Source organism: Manis javanica, chromosome 11, assembly GCF_040802235.1.
Source record: "Manis javanica isolate MJ-LG chromosome 11, MJ_LKY, whole genome shotgun sequence".
Classification (NCBI taxonomy): Eukaryota; Metazoa; Chordata; class Mammalia; order Pholidota; family Manidae; genus Manis; species Manis javanica.
Window position 1 is genome coordinate 34,628,016 of NC_133166.1, and position 21,665 is coordinate 34,649,680.

Genomic DNA, 21,665 nt, shown 5'->3' on the forward strand with positions numbered 1-21,665 from the left:
CTAAGATCATTCGCTGGGCAGCTATGTCTCACTGCCCACAGGTGCTCAGGGGGAGTCAGGAACTATGTGCAGAATGTGATCCTTTCAAAATCCAGGTTCCTGCAAGGCTGTCCCCCATCTCCTGTGACAATGCAGGAGGTTCCAGAGACACAATGTGCACGTGCGCAGGGCCTGGGAAGCACAGGTTGGCGTAGCTGAGGCCCCTAGTGCTTCTGCATGAAGCCTTCCATCTGGACTGCAAGCTGCCCACAAACCCTAAGTTAAATGTGACAATGGTCATTCTGCCTCCTTCTATAATCCCCTGAGGATTCCCCTTGGACCAAAGTCAAAAAATGCCCAGGAATTAGCTTATGTTCCACATTAATTTGATTTAAAGTCTTTTCTCCACTCTTGGAAAAAAAATGTTTAACTAGATGTTTTAAGATGGCATGTTATGCATCACAAGTGTATCCAACCAACCACTTAGTATTTCTCTGACTCTGGCCGCCATGCCGCCTAACCGGCCCCACTCGTTCAGACCGCAGCCCAGCCATGTACATAGGAAAAGGCATGGCAGGCTCCAGATTGGTCCTAGTTGGCCTGGCCTGTCATGGGGGGAGTCCCTCGTTCTGGGTGTCCTGAGGGTCCATGTTCCTGGTTCTCAGGCATGGAATTGGGATATACTGGTTTGTCAGATTTTGTTGTGTGGTTTGTTGAAAACATTTGTTACAAACAGTAGTTGAAATACTGAAGCTTGCAAATAAATTAGATCAAGGTCAAGGACCTCTTCATAATAAAGCCAGTCTCACTTGTTGGCTTTCTAGAGATATTTCTGGAGAGAAGAAAAACATGCATGAATCATAAGGAACTGAGACTATGTTGTGGTCTGTCATGTGTCATAGTATTAAAAAAGGTTGACAGCTGATGGACAGACCCCCAACTTTAGAACGTCCCCCTTAGGAAAAGGCTCTTTATTTGGTGTATTCCTAACCAGCACACATAGATTCGCTTCTGTGCCACACAGTCTGCCTATCCCAGGCAGCTAGTGCTGCTGACAAAAGTCGTAAGTTTAACTCTGGGTCCTGCACATGGGAGTTGAAAATCCCAGTGAGCATGTCTCAGGGTCCATCACTGTCTTTCAAGCCCCTGATGCTAGACATCTACCTTTAGGTCTCATTCTAGTGTAAGAGGAAAATATTATTATCCCAGTCTTACAGATAAGGAAACTGAGGCACAGTCAACAGCTAGAGAATACCAGAATTTGAACCCAACTCTGGTTCCAAAGCTTATACATAGCAGCAGATATCAAATTTGTAGGGCCTGGTACAAATATGGGGCCCCTTGTTCAAAACTGGTTAATTTCAAGATGTTGACACAGTCAATTTCACAGCATGGGACCCTGGGAGTCTGCAGGTCACACACCCACGAATCTGACCCTGCCTGTGCACCTTCCCTGCCCCACAGAGCTGCTCTGCGGAGAAACTCCTCCCTGTTGCCAGAGTTCTGCTTAGCAACACATGGAGCTCCCAGGTCCTTGGGAAGGCAGTTGGGTGGAGTGATTTCAGGGTCCCTTCACTTCCAAACAGTTTAATATTGTTACACAAACACATAATTTATTGTATTTTCCTGTAAGTCAGGTAAGAACAACATAAAAAGGAGCAAGAATGTGGATCCTCCTAGAATATAAAAGTATCCTCTTAAGTAGCTGGGAACTTGTTTGAACACATCCACAAACTAACACAGTTTTCATCCTTTAATACCTTATATTCTACCAATCACTATCAGAGAACCGAAGCCCAACCAGTATGAAAAAGAAAAAAAACCTCTTTCCCCAAGAAAGACATTTATATGCTTACTAGCATTTGCTCATTTGCAAGTTTCAAGGGCATTAAAAATTGCAGCGGATATCATTCAAGGTAAATCTTATGCTAATGGCTTTCAAACACAAATGAACCAAAATAACAACACCATCAGTCATGGGAATTTGTAATAATATTATTAACTATAAATTTTAATGTTAGTATAACTGCAAAAAACACCAAGAAAATTAATGAAAAATTACAGCAGCATTATGGCTATAATGACACTGATAGCCAGAGAGAGTTGGGGAATAGGACAAGCACACTTTTTAGCAAGGAGACAGAGGTAAATGTGTCACGGCGGCCAGTGTGGACTGTGGATTAGCAATACTGAGTTAAGGCTAGCCTGGCAATTCACAAACGAATAACCTAATGCAGGTGGAGGAATTAGGAAATGGTGGATCACACTTGTAGGTGGACCTGGGAACTGCTAGTGAGCTGCTATATACTCATTGTTATAAAAACATTAAGACCATTTCTACTTTATCAAGGACACAGTTATGGCATGTGTACTAGGTATTTGGTTCTCTGCTGGATGTGGCCCAAGGATGGTGCCCCATTAACCATGTTATTTATGCTAGAAACCTAGACATCATTCTTGATTGTGTCCCCTGCCCCTACTTCTGCCTTCTCTCCTAAATTCACTCCCTCATCACCACTGCCCCATCTAAGCCATCCTCATTTCTTGCCTATATTATTGCACTAGCCTACTGATCTCCTTGCCTCCAATCCTCTTATTATTATCCACACTGCTCTAAAGCCACCATGTAAAACACAAATTGGATCATGTCACTTCCCCAATTAAGATGTTTGATGGCTCCTAATAGATCCTAGGACAAAGTCCAAGCTCCTTATCAATGTTTGGAAACCCCCATGTCTTACTTTTCTCATATTATTTCTTGCTGCAGCTCTAAGTTTTGCCCATGCAGAATCTCTTCTGGTCTCCCCAGAGAGATGCCTCTCTTGCATCTGGGCCTTCTCTCAGCCTGGAACATCTTCCAGCTACCCTTCAACTGGTGAACCACTATTTATCCTTCAGGACTCAGCTTAAATTTTGCTTCTCTCTGAAAGCCTCCCCAGTTCTGTGCAAAATCAGTGCCTTTGCTGTGCTCCCACAGCACCCTGTATCTCCCTTAGCATTATCATCGTCACATTTACTCTACGTCCTTATTTACTGTCTCTTCCTCACTAAACAGCCAAGTTCAGATCTGTGCTTTCCATCACTATATCCTCTGAGCTGTGTATCGTGTTAGTTACTTCATAAATATTTCTTGACTATAGCAATTTATTCATTCAATACCTCTACTGAGTATGTCCTAAATGCCAGACATCAGAGATTTAACAGTGATCAGACCATTTCCTGCTTTCATGAACACATATATATTCTAACAGGGGAGACAGGGAAAATGTTAGTTAAATAATTATAGACCATTGTCTTGCCAATGTGTTTCAGCCCCAGACAAGTTCACTAAGTATTCAGTGTGACCAAAGAAATGACAGTAGAACGTTCTTGGAGTGAAAGGGTTATACCCAACTTTATTCCCATGGTGGCAGGTCAATTACTAGAATCCCGTCCACTCAGAGCGAGTTTGCACACAGCAAGCCGGTCTGTGCCTCTGAGCTCCTTGGCCCCCCATCCATCCCAGTCTCTGTCCTCGGCGCTGCCACCACTCCTGTCTGGTCCCTGCTCTCCTGCAGCCTTGAAGCAGTGCCATCATTTGCCCAGAGCACAGGATGGAGCTCTTTATGTAGAGTCAGTATTGCCCACACATGTGTAGTGAGCTGGCCGATCACGGTCAGGTGAGAACCCTGGCCACAGACACCTTCACTTTATCCACAATCATGGAAGTGAAAAGAAAGCAACAGGGGTGATGTAGAAAGCAGTGGGAGTGACCTTTTAGATAAGGTGGTCAGGGAAGGTCTCCTGAGGAGTTATCAGTAGGCTGAGACCCAAAGGAAAAGCATAAGGAAAAATCATTCTTACGCTTGAAGAACTAAGCAAAGGCTAATGTGGCAAGAGGAGTGGGGGGTGGGGCATGGCGCACGTGAGACTGGAAAGTTGAATGAAGAATCACTTTACATCCATTCGGGAGAAAGTCACAGATTGGGTGGGAGAGGCAGAAACAAAGAGCTATTTCTGTATAATGCACTTAGTGTCTTCAGGAGCGTCTCTACATCACCTGAGGGAATGCAGACATGGGGCTGTGGCAGTTTTTGATGAGCCATTTTCTGAATCACTCATGTTTTAACATCCCCTGTACCCTATAGTCAGGGACACATGTCAGTACCTGTGTCACTTTCTCTGGGGAGGCTTGGTCTGGAGCCCCTTCTCTGGGCTTCCCTAGCTCCCAGCATGGTCCCTGTCCCAGACTGAATCACCCCTGCTTATTTCCTCATCTGTCCCACAAGCAAGCTCTGTGTCCCTTGCAGGCAGGCACTTGGTTTTCCCCACTGCTGGTTTCCCTTTCAAACCCAACTTTGCTCCTGCCCATATTTTTTCTATTGCCTTATTGTGGTTTCTTTTATCTCTTCAATTTTAAACATGTCTAATTGTCTTTTCCAGCTTATCCTATTATCTCAGGTCTTAGGATCTTAGGGGCTAATTTTCCTCTGAATTTCCTTTGAATTGTTCTCTCTCCCCATCACTGGTTTCCTCAGTTGGTTTTGGATTATTTGCTCATTTTCAGCAGGTGTTTTTCTTTTCTTCTAGTGGGAGTCCTATGTTCTCAAGTTGTGGTGCCTCCTCGGGGGACAATGCATTTGTGTCCTGTCCACTTAGATTCTGCTACTTTTCAGCTTGGAGTCCCCCACTGTGCACCCAATATAAATCTGGATTCTGCACTCATGTGTGGGAGAGGCTGAGGCTTCCATTTCCTGAAGGTGAATTTTCACACGGGCCAGACAGAGGCCAAGCTTCCTTGCCACCTTCCCAGGGTGATGGGTGGATAGGTTTCTTGTCTCCCATTCATAAACGGGCAGTGCTTTAAAATGTCCAGCTTGATGCAGGGGTGTCTTCCCACACCTCACCTCATACCAGCTCAAGACCTCCCCTTCTCTCCCTGCAAGGATTTTCGTGAATTGTTCTAAATTTTCAGCTGTGTATTTTTTTAATTTGTCTGTTATAGCATGTCTACCATTTCTACGTGCTTGTAGCAGGAGGGAGAACCCTTTGCATCAGCTCAGTCTTTCATGTTTCCAGATGTCCACCTAATAGCTCCAGCACCCAGCACATTGTCTTGTACATCGTAGGTGCTTAACAAATATCTGACCTGATTGACAAGCAAGCCATGAATATCTCTTGTATAAAAGCATCTACTCTGAATGGCCACTCACTCATGAAAAATGCACTAGGAAAAAGCACTCCAGCTTTTATATTTCTTTGGACCCAAGGTTTTCCTGACCCTAAGAGGTCAGATAATGGTGGACATTAATATAGCCATTGATTAATTCATCTTCAGGAGTTCTTGGCTTGGCAGATTACTTGAACCAGCAGGATCCCCGCACTGCCTGTGGCACAAGAATCAATAACCAGCAGGTACTCTTTTTCTTTCAAGTTAAAGTAGTTTATAAGGCTTTGCAAGGCTGTGGGAACTGGCAGAAGGGTTCAAGAATTTTCTTGTCTTCTTTAAATCATTGGAGGTAACATGTCTACTAAATTCTTGTTTTTCCTGATTTTTTTATTTTCTAAACTTTTGCTCACTTTCCTCTAACTAAAACCATTGCCTTATTTCTGATGTGTTCCATGGATTGTGACATGAGATCACAAGCTCATCTGGTTGAGAAAGTCATATACACACACTATTATCAGCTTTTGTTTATGATGAAGCTCTAATGATCTTCAGTGCTTATGAGAAGCAGTACTGTATAATAGCTTCAAGCACTGGCTTGGAAAAAAGATTTCCTGGGTTCGAATCCTGGCTCCATCACTTACTGTGTGACTGTAGGCAAGTTACTTAACCCCTCTGTACCTCAGTGTTCTAGTCTATGAGATGAGGAGGATAATAGAGCCAATTCATCGGGTTACTGTGAGGACTAAGTGAACTGATAGGTGTAACGTGCTAGGAGCAGATCCTGCCCTGTACAAAGTGCTTGCTCAGTTCACCCTGTCACTACCATGTTTTCAATCTTGGATCTCCATTTCTTCATCAGTAAAATAAGGGGTTTGTCCTCAGACCACAGAGCCCCTGTAGGAGCTAGAAAAGCTAATGATTCTAACTGTTCGTCAGGTCACTCCTCACCCTAAGAACACCCGGCAGGGTGTAGTGGCACCTCCTTTGCCACCCTCAGGCCCCGCCTCGGCCTGCCTCTCCTGCCCATGCTAAACAGTGTCATCTCCCACTGTGTCCGAAGGTTGGCCCAAAACAATTTGAGGACAATAACCACACCCTCATGTGAAAAAGGAGCCACAGCAGAACACCATGCCCATTCCAACTCTATTCCTGCTTCTCTTCCTTGGAGTGACCTTATCTGGATGCCCCAAGGAGCTAGTTAGGGTCGCCTTCAGAACAAGGACTAGAGGCAGCCTCAAACAGGAGACCTTTCCATATGCAACAGGACACCAGCCAGGAGGTGGAGATGCAGACAGGGCTCCCAACCTAAAGAGGAAGGTGGTCTAGTGAAGTCTCTTAATTGCAAGTAACAGGAACCCTTTCGAACTAACTCAAGAACAAAGGAAACCTTATCGTAGGAAGAAAATAGAACTCAGGAGAACACAAGTTAATACTGAGTGCAAAACAGCCTTATGAGAGCTGTACCTGGAAGGCATCTGGCTGGGAGAACTGTCGCTCTGCCCTCCCCACCCAAGTCCATTGCACTGGAGTCATGTGTTCTTTTCTATGCTCTCCTTTGTGACTCTCTTCCACCATCGCAGCAGACCAGGAGTCCCTGCTCACTGCTGTTGCACGTGTTCCCAAATGGTGGCTACACACCTTTCTTCCTTGGCTGCCAGCTGAGCGGTTTTGGTGACTCTTAGTTGAACCCCTGGAACGACCAACCGACCACTGGACAGCCTGTACGTGGGTGCCCCCTGCATCGCACGTCTGCCCAACCCAGTCAGTGGCTGTCCCCATGTGAAGAGCCCCCAGCCTATTACTCCATTCTGTGGGCAGGGCAGTTTATGACTAAAAAGGGAACTGAAGGTGGAAGGTAAATTGACTGATATTTCAGGACAGCAGTGGATTGGCAATAAATGGAAGGGGCACGGAACCCCAGCCAAAGGACCAGCATTCAGGGCAGGATGTCAGTCCTGCAGGAATAAGGAGCCCTAAAGAGAACAGAGACCCAAGGAGAGGGGAGACCAACAGAACCCCAGGATACAGAGCTAAGCCCACTGGGTGGTAAAGTGTTGGGTGTAGAGATTGGTTCTCCCACGCAGGTGGAGCCATGGAGCATCATCACTAGACCAAAGCACTGGATTTGGGAAGGCCGCTATCAGAGAAAGTGCGCGGGGGCCAAGAGCACTGTGGAGACCACGCCTTTGCCCCTGCCTCTTGCTGCCCTGCCAAGAACCGTGAAAACAGGACAGGGAAAGCAGGTCAGCTTTAATGTGGCTTCCCAAGTCTCTGACCTTGAGCTGGTCACATGACCTTCCCTGAGCTTAGAGTCTTCATTGTCAACATGGTTGTAGTGAGAATATGAACTGCATATGTTGATTATGAAATAACACATGAATACACATACAATGCTTGATTTGAACTATGAGCCCATTGGTACTCTTATTATTGGAACAAAAAAATTAAATTTGAAGGACCTATAATCCCCCTTTCCTCCCATCTTCTCAGATGATGCTTGTGGGGCAGGGATGCAATTGAAAAAAGAGGTCAGCTCTGCTAAACAGAAGCTACTAGAGGATGAAGACCAGGAAAAGGGAGAAGTGAGGGGACAGGAAAGGCCAGAAAGTGGAGGCAATATTAGAATTTTAAGGAGTGAAAGGAGACAAATTTCAGCAGCAGCCATTTGCAGTGGAAATTAGGGAGAAAAGGAAAGGTCCAAAGAAGGCTTTTAGTGAATTTGATTTATAAAAGAAAAGACATCAAAAAAGAATACTTAGCAAGATACTTTTGCAGAACATCGTGTGATGTTATTTACCCTCAGTTGCCCTTCAAGAAACATTCATTAAAGACCTATGGTATTTTTCAAGGCTTCTTGGAGTAGACCAGTACTTCTGGCTGTGTCAGGCTGCCACACATGGCCTCCAGAGGTGCCCAGTTTTTTTTTTTTATTAAGTATCATTGATATACACTCTTATGAAGGTTTCACAAGAAAAACAATATGATTATTACATTCACCTTTATTATCGAGTCTCCCCCATACTCCATTGCAGTCATCGTCCATCAGTGTAGTAAGATGCCACAGAGTCCCTATTTGTCTTCTCTGAGCTAAGCTGTCTTCCCTGTGACCCCACACATACCATGCGCGTCAATCATGGCACCCCACAATCCCCTTCTCCCTCCCTCCCCACCCGCTCTCCCCCACCCCTCCCCTTTGGTAACCACTAGTCCTTTCTTGGAGTCTGTGCATCTGCTGCTATTTTGTTCCTTCAGTTTTGCTTCCTTGTTATACTCCACAAATGAGGGAAATCATTTGGTATTTCTCTTTCTCTGCAGGGGGTGCCCAGTTTTATTTGGTTTACATTAATACCATTATCCATACCTCCTCTTTCCTTGCCACCTTATTCCAGTCATAACTCCATGGAGTGTGTATAAATGGGCATTTGTGGTTGAAATAAAGTGCTGTTGGGGGAAGGGAGAGAAAGGAGTGAAATAAAGATTCTCTGTCACAGACACTTTATACAAAAATTAGAACATCATTTGAAAGGTATGATTCGAGTCGTATGAAACATCATGTTTCAGTTGAGTCTTCAAACAAATCCAGACTACATTAGGACAGGCAGCCAAGGTGATTTCAGCAAAGCCTGTTCTTTCATCAGCTGGTACAGGCTGCCTTTGCTGCGAGAGGGCAGAGCCTGGCTCTTAGCAGCAATTCCTAACCTCCGCAGTTTTACATCAGAGCATCCCTGATCACTGGGGATTTCTCTGAGACTCTCTCTGAGAGAAATGGAGGACAATTTTACTCAAAGTTTATAGATTATTTAACTCATTAAAAGCCTGTTTTTATGGCAACTGAATCAAATATTGCAAATAGAAGGCAAATTTAAATGGGGAATCATTAATAAATTGCCTTCATGTTTAGAAGGCAATTTGGCAATCATCTATCAAAATTGTACATCCTGTTTTTTGTGTGGCAAAAAAACATAATTTTTACCATCATAGTCATATTTAAGTATCCAGTTCTGTAGTTTTGAGTATATTCACATTGTGTGTACATTTTCTTTACACCTTGACATAGTAGTTTAATATCAAGGAATTTGTCTTTCAGAAATATTCCCCCACAGAGGTGTGTGAGGATGGACATTCATTATGACATTGTAAATGTGAATAAGAGAGGGAAATAAGTAATTTTTTATCAACGGGGGCCATATTAAAAATTCTGGCTGCTCTTACAGAGTTAAATACCCTGCAGCTATTAAAAGGAATAAAGCAGAACTGTGTGTACTGATAGAGAATGTTCTCCAGTGTATATTGTTAGGTGGAGAAAAGCAGAACAGTGTCTCTCTAGCTTGCTGCCATCTGGGGAAAAAAAGACAGGTGGGTCAGAGTCAAATAATTATATGCACTTGCAACATTTTATATGCATGTGATGTATCTGTGAGCACACACATGCTCACACATAGAAATGCATGGTCTCTAGAGCAAACTGGGAGAGTAGGAGCCAGAACTGAAAGATATGTCCATATCTTACCAAAGACCCTTTTGTTTTGTGTGTACATATACATGTTACCTTTTTTAAAGAATGTTATTTAAACAAATAACATTTCGATAAGAAACTGAATATTGCAAAAAAAAACCAATACTCCAAATTTAATCTGTAAAGTTAATGTGCCCCAAAAATAATGTCAAATAGTTTTTTTTATTATACAGGCTGATTACATGAAAATTAAAACCAAACAATGAAGAATAGCCAGAAAATGTTTAAAAGACAGTAATGACTGGGGTGAGAAGACTATCCAAACCAGATACCTACAACTTCATTAAATAAAAGTATGTAGCACTAGAGCATAAATAGACTGATGGATAAAATCTAATAGGAAGTACAGAAAATAGAACCAAATTCACTTGAAAGTAAGTATATAAAAAGTACAATTTCATATCAGTTGGGGAAAGATAGATAATTTAAAAAATGATAATGGGGGGGGTGGAGCCAAGATGGCGGTGTGAGTAGTTCAGTGGAAATCTCCTCCCAAAAACATGTATATTTATGAAAATACAACTATTCCTAAAAGAGACACCAGTGGATACAGTACAACAGCCAGGCTACATCTACATCTGCGAGAACTCTACATCACACGAAGGGGGTAAGACAAGCCACGGCCCAGTGGGAACTGAACGCCCTCCCCACTTCAGAACCCGGTGGGAAGAAAGAAGTCAGAATAGGGAGGGAGTGAAAGCCCAGGACTGCTGAACAACCAGCTCTAGAAATCCATACCCGGAGTGCAGACACAAGGTGCACAGGGTGCTGGATATTAGAGAAACAGAAAAGCAAAACCTGTGGGCAGGTCCCTGCAACTGGTGCCCCTGAGACAAAAGAAAAGCAAGTGCTTTTTGCAGGTCTTAAAGAGACAGGGACCCCACAGCTGGACAAAGTCGTCCCGGCACACTTAGCTAGCAGCTGGGAATCCTGGGGAACTTTAGGTGCCCTAACCCCCTGGGCGGCAGCACAGCTCTGAAGCCCCTCACAGCAATAAGCACCCTGCCAGTCATTCCCCCAACTGGTGTGGACCCCGACACACCAGCCCAGTAGTGGGAGAGCGGCAGCGCATGCCGGGGGCAGAGGCGCCAGAGGAGACCGGGAATGGCCCACACTCGCTGGCGGCTGTGGCACCAGAAGGGGCCCAGGAGAGGCCCGTGTGAGCCCGCAGCAGCAGCAAACAAGCGGCCAGGGAGTGGCCCACGCGCACCGGTGGCCGCAGCACCAGAGGGGCCCAGGAGAGGTCCGCACGAGCCCATGGCAGCTGCGACCGAGCAGCCCAGAAGAGGCCCATGCACACCTGCAGCAGCGCCAGAGGGGCCTGGGAGTGGCCTGTGGGAGCCAGCAGTGGCAGCAGAGGAGTGGCCCAGGAGGAGCCACGCCACCAGCAGCTGCCCAGAATCCCAGCCCAACGCACAGCTGCCTGGGCCAGGCCTAAAGGACGCTGCCAGCGCACAGCTGCCCGCAGGGATGCCTCTTTCACAGGGGCATGCACCCAGCATACCTGGCACTCCCCACAGGGCTCAGCACTGCTCTGATGGATACGCCGCCCACAGCAGCTTAGGGGATTAACCTGGTGGCTGCTCCAGGAGTGCGGGTAACTGACACAGGCAGCGGAGAAGGGCACAGAATCAGCAGGAAGGAAAGGACTTTCTTTTCCAAGCTGACAAACCCGCTACCTGCCTACAGCCACCACTAACACCATGAAAAGACAGAAGAATTTAGTCCAGTCCAAAATAGTCCAGACAACCCCTGAGAGAGGACCTGTGGAGATAGACCTAACCAGTCTCCCTGAAAAAGAATTCAAAATAAAAATCCTAAACATGCTGATGGATCTGCAGAGAAACATGCAAGAGCTAAAGTAGCAAGTACAGAGGGAGACTACAGAAATAAAACAATCTCTGGAAGGACGTAAAAGCAGAATGGATGGGATGCAAGAGGCCATTAATGGAATAGAAACCAGAGAACAGGAATGCATAGAAGCTGACGCAGAGAGAGATAAAAGGATCTCCAGGAATGAAACAATATTAAGAGAACTGTGTGACCAATCCAAAAGGAACAATATCTGCACTATAGGGTTATCAGAAGAAGAAGAGAGAGAAAAAGGCATAGAAAGTGTCTTTGAAGAAATAATTGCTGAAAACTTCCCCAAACTGGGGAAGGAAATAGTTGCTCAGACCACGGAAGCACACAGAACTCCCAACAGAAGGGACCCAAAGAGTATTAAAGGCAGCAAGAGAGAAAAAAAAGGTAACCTACAAAGGAAAACCCATCAGGCTATCATCAGACTCCTCAACAGAAACCTTACAGGCTACAGATAATGGCATGATATATTTAATGCAATAAAACAGAAGGGCCTTGAACCAAGGATACTGTATCCAGCACAATTATCATTTAAATAGGAAGGAGGGATAAAAAATTCCCAGACAAGCAAAAGTTGAGGGAATTTTCCTCCCACAAACCACCTCTACAGGGCATCTTACAGGGACTGCTCTAGATGGGAACACTCCTAAAAAGAGCACAGAACAAAACACACAACATATGAAGAATGGAGGAAGAGGAATAAGGAGAGAAATAAATAATCATCAGACAGTGTTTATAATAGCTCAATAAGTAAGTTAAGTTAGACAGTAAGAAAGTAAAGAAGCTAAACTTGAACCTTTGGTAACCACAAACTTAAAGCCTGCAATGGCAATAAGTACATATCTTTCAATAATCACCCTAAATGTAAATGGACTGAATGCACCAATCAAAAGACACAGAGTAAAAGAATTCATAAAAAAGCATGACCTATCCATATGCTGCTTACAAGAGACTCATCTCAAACCCAAAGACATGCACAAATTAAAAATCAAGGGATGGAAAAAGATATTTCATGCAAACAACAGGGAGAAAAAAGCAGGTGTTGCAGTACTAGTATCAGACAAAATCGACTTCAAAACAAAGAAAGTAACAAGAGATAAAGAAGGACATTACATAATGATAAAGGTCTCAGTCCAACAAGAGGATATAACTATTATAAATATATATGCACCCAATACAGGAGCACCAACATATGTGAAACAAATAATAACACAATTAAGGGAGGAAATAGAATGCAATGCATTCATCTTGGGAGACTTCAACACACCACTCACTCCAAAGGACAGATCCACCAGACAGAAAATAAGTAAGGACACAGAGGCACTGAACAACACACTAAAACAGATGGACCTAATAGACATCTATAGAACTCTACATCCAAAAGCAACAGGATACACATTCTTCTCAAGTGCACATGGAACATTCTCCAGAATAGACCACATACTAGGCCACAAAAAGAGCTTCAGTAAATTCCAAAAGATTGAAACCCTACCAACCAACTTTTCTGACCACAAAGGTATAAAACTAGAAATAAATTGTACAAAGAAAGAAAAAAACCTCACAAACACATGGAGGCTTAACAACATGCTCCTAAATAATCAATGGCTCAGTGACCAACTTAAAATGGAGATCCAGCAATATATAGAAACAAATGACAACAACAGTACAAAGCCCCAACTACTGTGGGATGCAGTGTAAGCAGTCTTAAAAGGAAAGTATATAGCAATCCAGGCATATTTACAGAAGGAAGAATAATCCCAAATGAACAGTCTAATGTCACAATTATCGAAATTGGAAAAACAAGAACAAATGAGGCCTAAGGTCAGCAGATGGAGGGACATAATAAAGATCAGAGAAGAAATAAATAAAATTGAGAAGAATAAAACAATAGAAAAAATCAATGAAACCAAGAGCTGGTTCTTTGAGAAAATAAACAAAATAGACAAGCCACCACTAGCCAGACTTATTAAGAGAAAAGAGAATCAATACACATCAACAGAATCAGAAACGAGAAAGGAAAAATCATGACGGACCCCACAGAAATACAAAGAATTATTTGAGAATACTATGAAAACCTATATGCTAACAAGCTGGAAAACCTAAAAGAAATGGACAACTTCCTAGAAAAATACAACCTTCCAAGACTGACCAAGCAAGAAACAGAAAATCTAAACAGACCAATTACCAGCAATGAAATTGAAGTGGTAGTCAAAAAACTACCCAGGAACAAAACCCCCAGCCAGATGATTTACCTCAGAATTTTATCAGACATACAGAGAGGACATAATACCCATTCTCCTTAAAGTTTTCCAAAAAATAGAAGAGGAGGGAATACTCCCAAACTCATTCTATGAAGCCAACATCACCCTAAAACCAAAACCAGGCAAAGACCCCACAAAAAAAGAAAATTACAGACCAATATCCCTGATGAATGTAGATGCAAAAATACTCAACAAAATATTAGCAAACCAAACTCGAAAATACATCAAAAAGATCATGCACCATGACCAAGTGGTATTCATCCCAGGGATGCAAGGATGGTACAACATTTGAAAATCCATCAACATCATCCACCACATCAACAAAAAGGACAAAACTACATGATCATCTCCATAGATGCTGAAAAAGCATTTGACAAAATTCAACATCCATTCATGGTAAAAACTCTCAACAAAATGGGTATAGAGGGCAAGTACCTCAACATAATAAAGGCCATGTATGATAAACCCACAGCTAACATCATACTGAATAGCGAGAGGCTGAAGCTTTTTCTCTGAGATCGGGAGCAAGACGGGGATGCCCACTCTCCCCACTGTTATTCAACATAGTACTGGAGGTCCTGGCCACAGTAATTAGACAAAACAAAGAAAAACAAGGAATCCAGATTGGTAAAGAAGAAGTTAAACTGTCACTATTTGCAGATGATATGATACTGTACATAAAAAACCCTAAAGACTCCACTCCAAAACTACTAGAACTGATATCGGAATACAGCAAAGTTGCAGGATACAAAATTAACACACAGAAATCTGTAGCTTTCCTATACACTAACAATGAATCAATAGAAAGAAAAAATCAGGAAAACAATTCCATTCACAATAGCATCAAAAAGAATAAAATACCTAGGAATAAACGTAACCAAGGAAGTGAAAGACCCATACCCTGAAAACTACAAGTCACTCTTAAGAGAAATTAAAGGGGACACTAACAAATGGAAACTCATCCCATGCTCATGGCTAGGAAGAATTAATATCATCAAAATGGCCATCCTGCCCAAAGCAATATACAGATTTGACGCAATCCCTATCAAATTACCAGCAACATTCTTCAATGAACTGGAAAAATAATTCAAAAATTCATATGGAAACACCAAAGACCCTGAATAGCCAAAGCAATCCTGAGGAAGAAGAATAAAGTAGGGGGGATCTCACTCCCCAACTTCAAGCTCTACTACAAAGCCATAGTAATCAAGACAATTTGGTACTGGCACAAGAACAGAGCCACAGACCAGTGGAACAGATTAGAGACTCCAGACATTAACCCAAACAGATAAGGTCAATTAATATTTGATAAAGGAGCCATGGACATACAATGGCGAAATTACAGTCTCTTCAACAGATGGTGCTGGCAAAACTGGAAAGCTACATGTAGGAGAATGAAACTGGACCATTGTCTAACCCCATATACAAAAGTAAATTCAAAATGTATCAAAGACCTGAATGTAAGTCATGAAACCATAAAACTCTTAGAAAAAAACAAAGGCAAAAACCTTTTAGACATAAACGTGAGTGACCTCTTCTTGAACATATCTCCCCGGGCAAGGAAAACAACAGCAAAAATGAACAAGTGGGATTATATTAAGCTGAAAAGCTTCTGTACAGCAAAAGACACCATCAATAGAACAAAAAGGAACCCTACAGTATGGGAGAATATATTTGAAAATGACAGATCCGATAAAGGCTTGACGTCCAAAATATATAAAGAGCTCACACACCTCAACAAACAAAAAGCAAATAATCCAATTAAAAAATGGGCAGAGGAACTGAACAGACAGTTCTCCAAAAAAGAAATACAGATGGCCAACAGACACATGAAAAGATGCTCCACATCGCTAGTCATCAGAGAAATGCAAATTAAAACCACAATGAGATATCACCTCACACCAGTAAGGATGGCTGCCATCCAAAAGACAAACAACAACAAATGTTGGAGAGGCTGTGGAGAAAGGGGAACCCTCCTACACTGCTGGTGGAAATGTAAATTAGTGCAACCATTGTGGAAAGCAGTATGGAGGTTCATCAAAATGCTCAAAACAGACCTACCATTTGACCCAGGAATTCCACTCCTAGGAATTTACCCTAAGAACGCAGCAATCAAGTTTGAGAAAGACAGATGCACCCCTATGTTTATTGCAGTACTCTTTACAATAGCCAAGAATTGGAAGCAACCTAAATGTCCATCAGTAGATGAATGGATAAAGAAGATGTGGTATATATACACAATGGAATACTACTCAGCCATAAGAAGAGGGCAAATCCTACCATTTGCAGCAACATGGATGGAGCTGGAGGGTATTATGCTCAGTGAAATAAGCCAAGCGGAGAAAGAGAAATACCAAATGATTTCACTCATCTGTGGAGTATAAGAACAAAGGAAAAACTGAAGGAAAAAAACAGCAGCGGAATTATAGAACCCAAAAATGGACTAACAGGTACCAAAGGGAAAGGGACTGGGGAGGATAGGTGGGTAGGGAGGGATAAGGGAGGGAGAAGAAAGGGGGTATTAAGATTAGCAGGCATGGGGGGGAGGGAGAAAGGGGAGGGCTGTACAACACAGAGAAGACAAGTAGTGATTCTACAACATTTTGCTATGCTGATGGACAGTGACTGTAAAGTGGTTTATAGGGGGTACCTGGTATAGGGGAGAGCCTAGTAAACATAATATTCTTCATGTAAGTGTAGATTAAAGATTAAAAAAAAAGAAAGAAAAGGGGGATTACTCCTTGATAGGATAAAACTAACTGTAAATCAACGATTAATGCATGCTTTAAATATCCTTAGTTTTGATCACTTAAAGGGTGTCAGATGATTGGCTATGGAGGTACACTTTTCTGATAATATTCCTTTCTCTTAAAAAAAAAAAGCAGTTCCTATGTGGTGACCTCCAGTGAGTTCTACACAATGGTATAAAGGGCATATCAAAGTGTGGGCAACAGTTCTGTTTGTGTTTATACAGAGGATCAAAGCCTAATTTGGCTACCCAGAAAATAAACTAAGATACGATATGAAGAAGAACTTCCAACATCAGCACTCTCTGGAAGAGTCATACCAGAAGATGATCATCAAAAAACCTCAACAAAGATCCAGGCAATGCTGCAGTTGTAGCTGCATCCATCCCACCAGTTCCCTGGACTTGCCATTGGAATGAAGAAGGAGATATCTAAGCTGGCCTGTGCTTTCAGTAAAACAACAAATTTGACTGGATCTATACTGTTGGAATTCAACCAAGAATTAGGAGAAGTGCAAGTTGTAGCGCTCCAAAATCTTACAACTACAGTCTATCTACTGTTAAAAGAACATATGGGATGTGAACAGTTCCCAGGAATGGGTTGTTTGATTTCTCTCAGACTGTTCAAGTACAGTTGGACAATATCCATCATATCATAGACAAATTTTCACAAATGCCTAAGGTGCCTAACTGGCTTTCTTGGTTTCACTGGAGATGGCTGGTAATTATAGGTCTGCTTTGGTTATGTAACTGTACTCCTATTATGTTAATGTGTGTGCACAATTTAATTAGTAGTTTAAAACCTATACATGCTGAAGTTACTCTACAAGAAGATATGTCAAAGAAATAATCAATCCTCCCATGTTTTCTTCCGTCTGCTACCTCTATAGCTTTTCTTCTTCCTTCCTAATTACAACCCTTAAATAGAATTTGTGCCTCATATCGAATTTACCAAGTATCATAGTTCCTCCAAGTGGTAAAGATACCTCAAGACAAATGCTGGGCATAGAAGCCACAGGGCATAAATCTGCAAAGAAGTAAAAAACTAACCTTTCAAACAATATGGCTTGTCTCTCACTTACCAACTTTACACCTCCCTGTATGGCCCCGGAAGATGACGGGTAAGATTCCTCAAGGGAGGAACAACCTAAGACAGGCACAGTCGCAGGGGGGCCATCAGGTGAGAAATTGGGGATCAACAGTGGTGAAGCTTAGAACCTCAACCCCCCCTGTTTAGAGAGAAATCTTCTGCATCCATGGATGTTTTAATGCCCTTGTCTAGCTTGGATTAACACATAATCTACAGGCACACACCTGATCATCTACATTTGCTCTCTTACAACACTAAGCTATGTTTTCTACCTTTATCTTGCATCTACCTACCACTTCAGCATTTTATTTAAAAAAATAATAATAATAATAAAGGGAGAAATGTGGGATCAACATATAAATCAAGTATAAAAATCAAACGAATATTCATATTTGACCTGATTGTTTTGTAGTTCATAATGCATGATCAAAACCGAAAGTTTCTGTGATGACTGCCCTTGTACTGTTCACCATGTAAGAACTTATTCACTATGTAAGAATTTGTTCACCATGTAAGAACTTGTTCATTATGCTTCAGAAGATTGGAGACTGACGAGAATTAGGCTTGGGGTGGATTAATGATTGTGCATTAAGCATTGACTCCCCTATACAGAATTTTATTGTTGTTAACAACCATTTGATCAATAAATATGAGAGATGCCCTCTCAAAAAAAAAAAAAAAAACTCTAAAGACTCCACTCCAAAACTACTGGAACTAATACCGGAATTCAGCAAACTTGCAGGATACAAAATTAACACACAGAAATCTGTGGCTTTCCTATACACTAACAATGAACTAATAGAAAGAGAAATCAGGAAAACAATTCCATTCACAATTGCATCAAAAAGAACAAAATACCTAGGAATAAACCTAACCAAAGAAGTGAAAGACCTACACCCTGAAAACTACAAGACACTCTAAAGAGAAATTAAAGAGGTCACTAACAAATGGATACTCATCCCATGCTCATGGCTAGGAAGAATTAATATCGTCAAAATGGCCATCCTGCCCAAAGCAATATACAGATTTGATGCAATCCCTATCAAATTACCAACAGCATTCTTCAATGAACTGGAACAAATAGTTCAAAAATTCATATGGAACCACCAAAGACCCTGAATAGCCAAAGCAATCCTGAGAAGGAAGAATAAAGTTGGGGGGATCTCACTCCCCAACATCAAGCTCTACTACAAAGCCACAGTAATCAAGACAATTTGGTACTGGCTCAAGAACAGAGCCACAGACCAGTGGAACAGAATAGAGACTCCAAACATTAACCCAAACATATACGATAAAGGAGCCATAGACATACAATGGGGAAATGACAGTCTCTTCAACAGATGGTGCTGGCAAAACTGGACAGCTACATGTAAGAGAATGAAACTGGATCACTGTCTAACCCCATACACAAAAGTACATTCGAAATGGATCAAAAACCTGAATGTAAGTCATGAAACCATAAAACTCTTAGAAAAAAACATAGGCAAAATTCTCTTGGACATAAACATGAGTGACTTCTTCATGAACATATCTCCCCGGGCATGGACACAAAAGCAAAAATGAACAAGTGGGACTATATCAAGCTGAAAAGCTTCTGTACCGCAAAGACACCATCAATAGAACAAAAAGGTACCCTACAGTATGGGAGAATATATTTGAAAATGACAGATCCGATAAAGGCTTGACGTCCAAAATATATAAAGAGCTCCCACACCTCAACAAACAAAAAGCAAATAATCCAATTAAAAAATGGGCAGAGGAGCTGAATAGACAGTTCTCTAAAGAAGAAAATCAGATGACCACCGGACACATTGAAAAGATGCTCCACATCACTTGGCATCAGAGAAATGCAAATTAAAACCACAATGAGATATCACCTCACACCAGTAAGGATCACCACCATCCAAAAGACAAACAACAACAAATGTTGCCGAGGTTGTGGAGAAAGGGGAACCCTCCTACACTGTTGGTGGGAATGTAAATTAGTTCAAACATTGTGGAAAGCAATACAGAGGTTCCTCCAAAAGCTCAAAATAGAAATACCATTTGACCCAGGAATTCCTTTTCTAGGAATTTACCCTAAGAATGCAGGAGCCCAGTTTGAAAAAGACAGATGCACCCCTCTGTTTATCGCAGCACTATTTACGATAGCCAAGAAATGGAAGCAACCTAAGTGTCCATCAGTAGATGAATGGATAAAGAAGATGTGGTACATATACACAATGGAATATTATTCAGCCATAAGAAGAAAACAAATCTTACCATTTGCAACCACATGGATGGAGCTAGAGGGTATTATGCTCATTGAAATGAGCCAGGCAGAGAAAGACAAATACCAAATGATTTCACTCATATGTGGAGTATAAGCACAAAGAAAAACTGAAGGAACAAAACAGCAGCAGAATCACAGAACCCACGAATGGACTAACAGTTACCAAAGGGAAAGGGACTGGGGAGGATAGGTGGGAAGGAAGGGATAAGGGTGGGGAAAAAGAAAGGGGCATTACAATTAGCATGTATAATGTGGTGGAGGTACGGGGCGGGTTCTACAACAGAGAAGACAAGTAGTGATTCTACAGCATCTTACTACGCTGATGGACAGTGACTGTGAAGGGGTATGTCAGGGGGACTTGGTGAAGGGGGCAGCCTAGCCTAGTAAACATAATGTTCTTCATGTAATTGTAGATTAATGATACCAAAATAAAAAATAAAAAATAAATAAATAAAAATAAATAAAATGATAAGGGCACAACTAGAAACCATGGAAAAAAAGTTTGCTCCATACCTCAATCCTTAAACCAAAATAAATTCCAAATATATCAAAGTTTTAAATATTATAAAATGAAGACATAGAAGTATTAGAAGAAAACATAAGAGTTTAATTTTTATAATCTAGAGCAAAATCCCTTCCAAACACGTCACAAAACCCCCAAGTCATGAAAGGGAAGACTGACAAGGTAAACTAAAACTGTCTTTTTAATTGTGGATAATATTTTTTAAATTTTAGAGATAGAGGATGCAGTGGGTAGAAATAGTTATAGCCTATCTCATAAACAAAGGGCTAGTTTCTTTAATATATAGAGAGTTTTTATGGTTCCATTTTTAAAAGATCAATAAACCAATAGAAAAAAAATGATCAAAACGCATGGACAGTTCTTAGAAAAAAAAGTCTGGCTTTTAGATATTCTAAAAGGTGCTCAAACTCATTTACAATTAGGAAAATGCAAATTCATTCCATAGAGGTACAATTTTTTTATCTATTAGTCTTTTGATAACCATATTTTGACAGAGGCTGACTCATACACTGATCATGCTAGTGCCGATTGGTAGAACTTTGTGGTGGAAACATTTCTTTGGCTCAGTAGTTCATATCTGGGAATTTATATACACAGATATACTCACACATGGGGGCATGCTATTCAGTCACCATTGTAACAGAAAGATTGGAAAAACTTAAATATCCATTAATAGGGAGCCAGTTAAACAAAAATGAGAATATGAGATTAAACATTGCCGAGAAAAATCATTTAGTTTAAAAAGAAAGTGCAACAGATATTTATAATGTGTTTTACTTGTGCTGTCTTTTTAAAGATGTATGCTTACATCTCTTGAAGGATACATAAGAATCTGAACAGTGGCTGCCTCTGGAGGGGGAACAGCGAGATTGTGCAGTAGGAATGGGAGGGGCCCCTCCCACTGTATTCCCTTTGGTGTGTTTTGAATGCTGTACCATGTTTTTGTTGTACCTATTCAAAAAAGCAATTATTTTATAGTTGAAATTAAAAAGAAGCCAAAGACACCCAAGCTTAGGAATCTTTAAAGACACCACATAAAAAAGCATATCGTGTGGTCTTGGTGGATATTTTTCATCATGGCAACCAAACCAGCTTGTCTAGGCTCTGTTCATGGGTTCAGGTCAAAGCCATACCAGTATGTCCTGGAAATCCCCACAGTGGATATGGTCCTAGGGACTGGGCAGTTCAGCAGTAGAGATCTGTAATCCAGGTGACCAAAAGCAGTTTATCAGAGAAACTGTAAATCATGGCCAAAGAGGAGAGTAG

The 21,665-nt window shown here is 41.7% G+C and overlaps 1 protein-coding gene across 1 annotated transcript in view; it reads left to right on the forward strand.

Moving 5' to 3' along the window:
- SPON1 (spondin 1) overlaps positions 1–21,665 on the forward strand; it is a 276,360-nt gene that overhangs the window by 171,677 nt on the left and 83,018 nt on the right. The gene's annotated exons all lie outside the window — the stretch shown is intronic.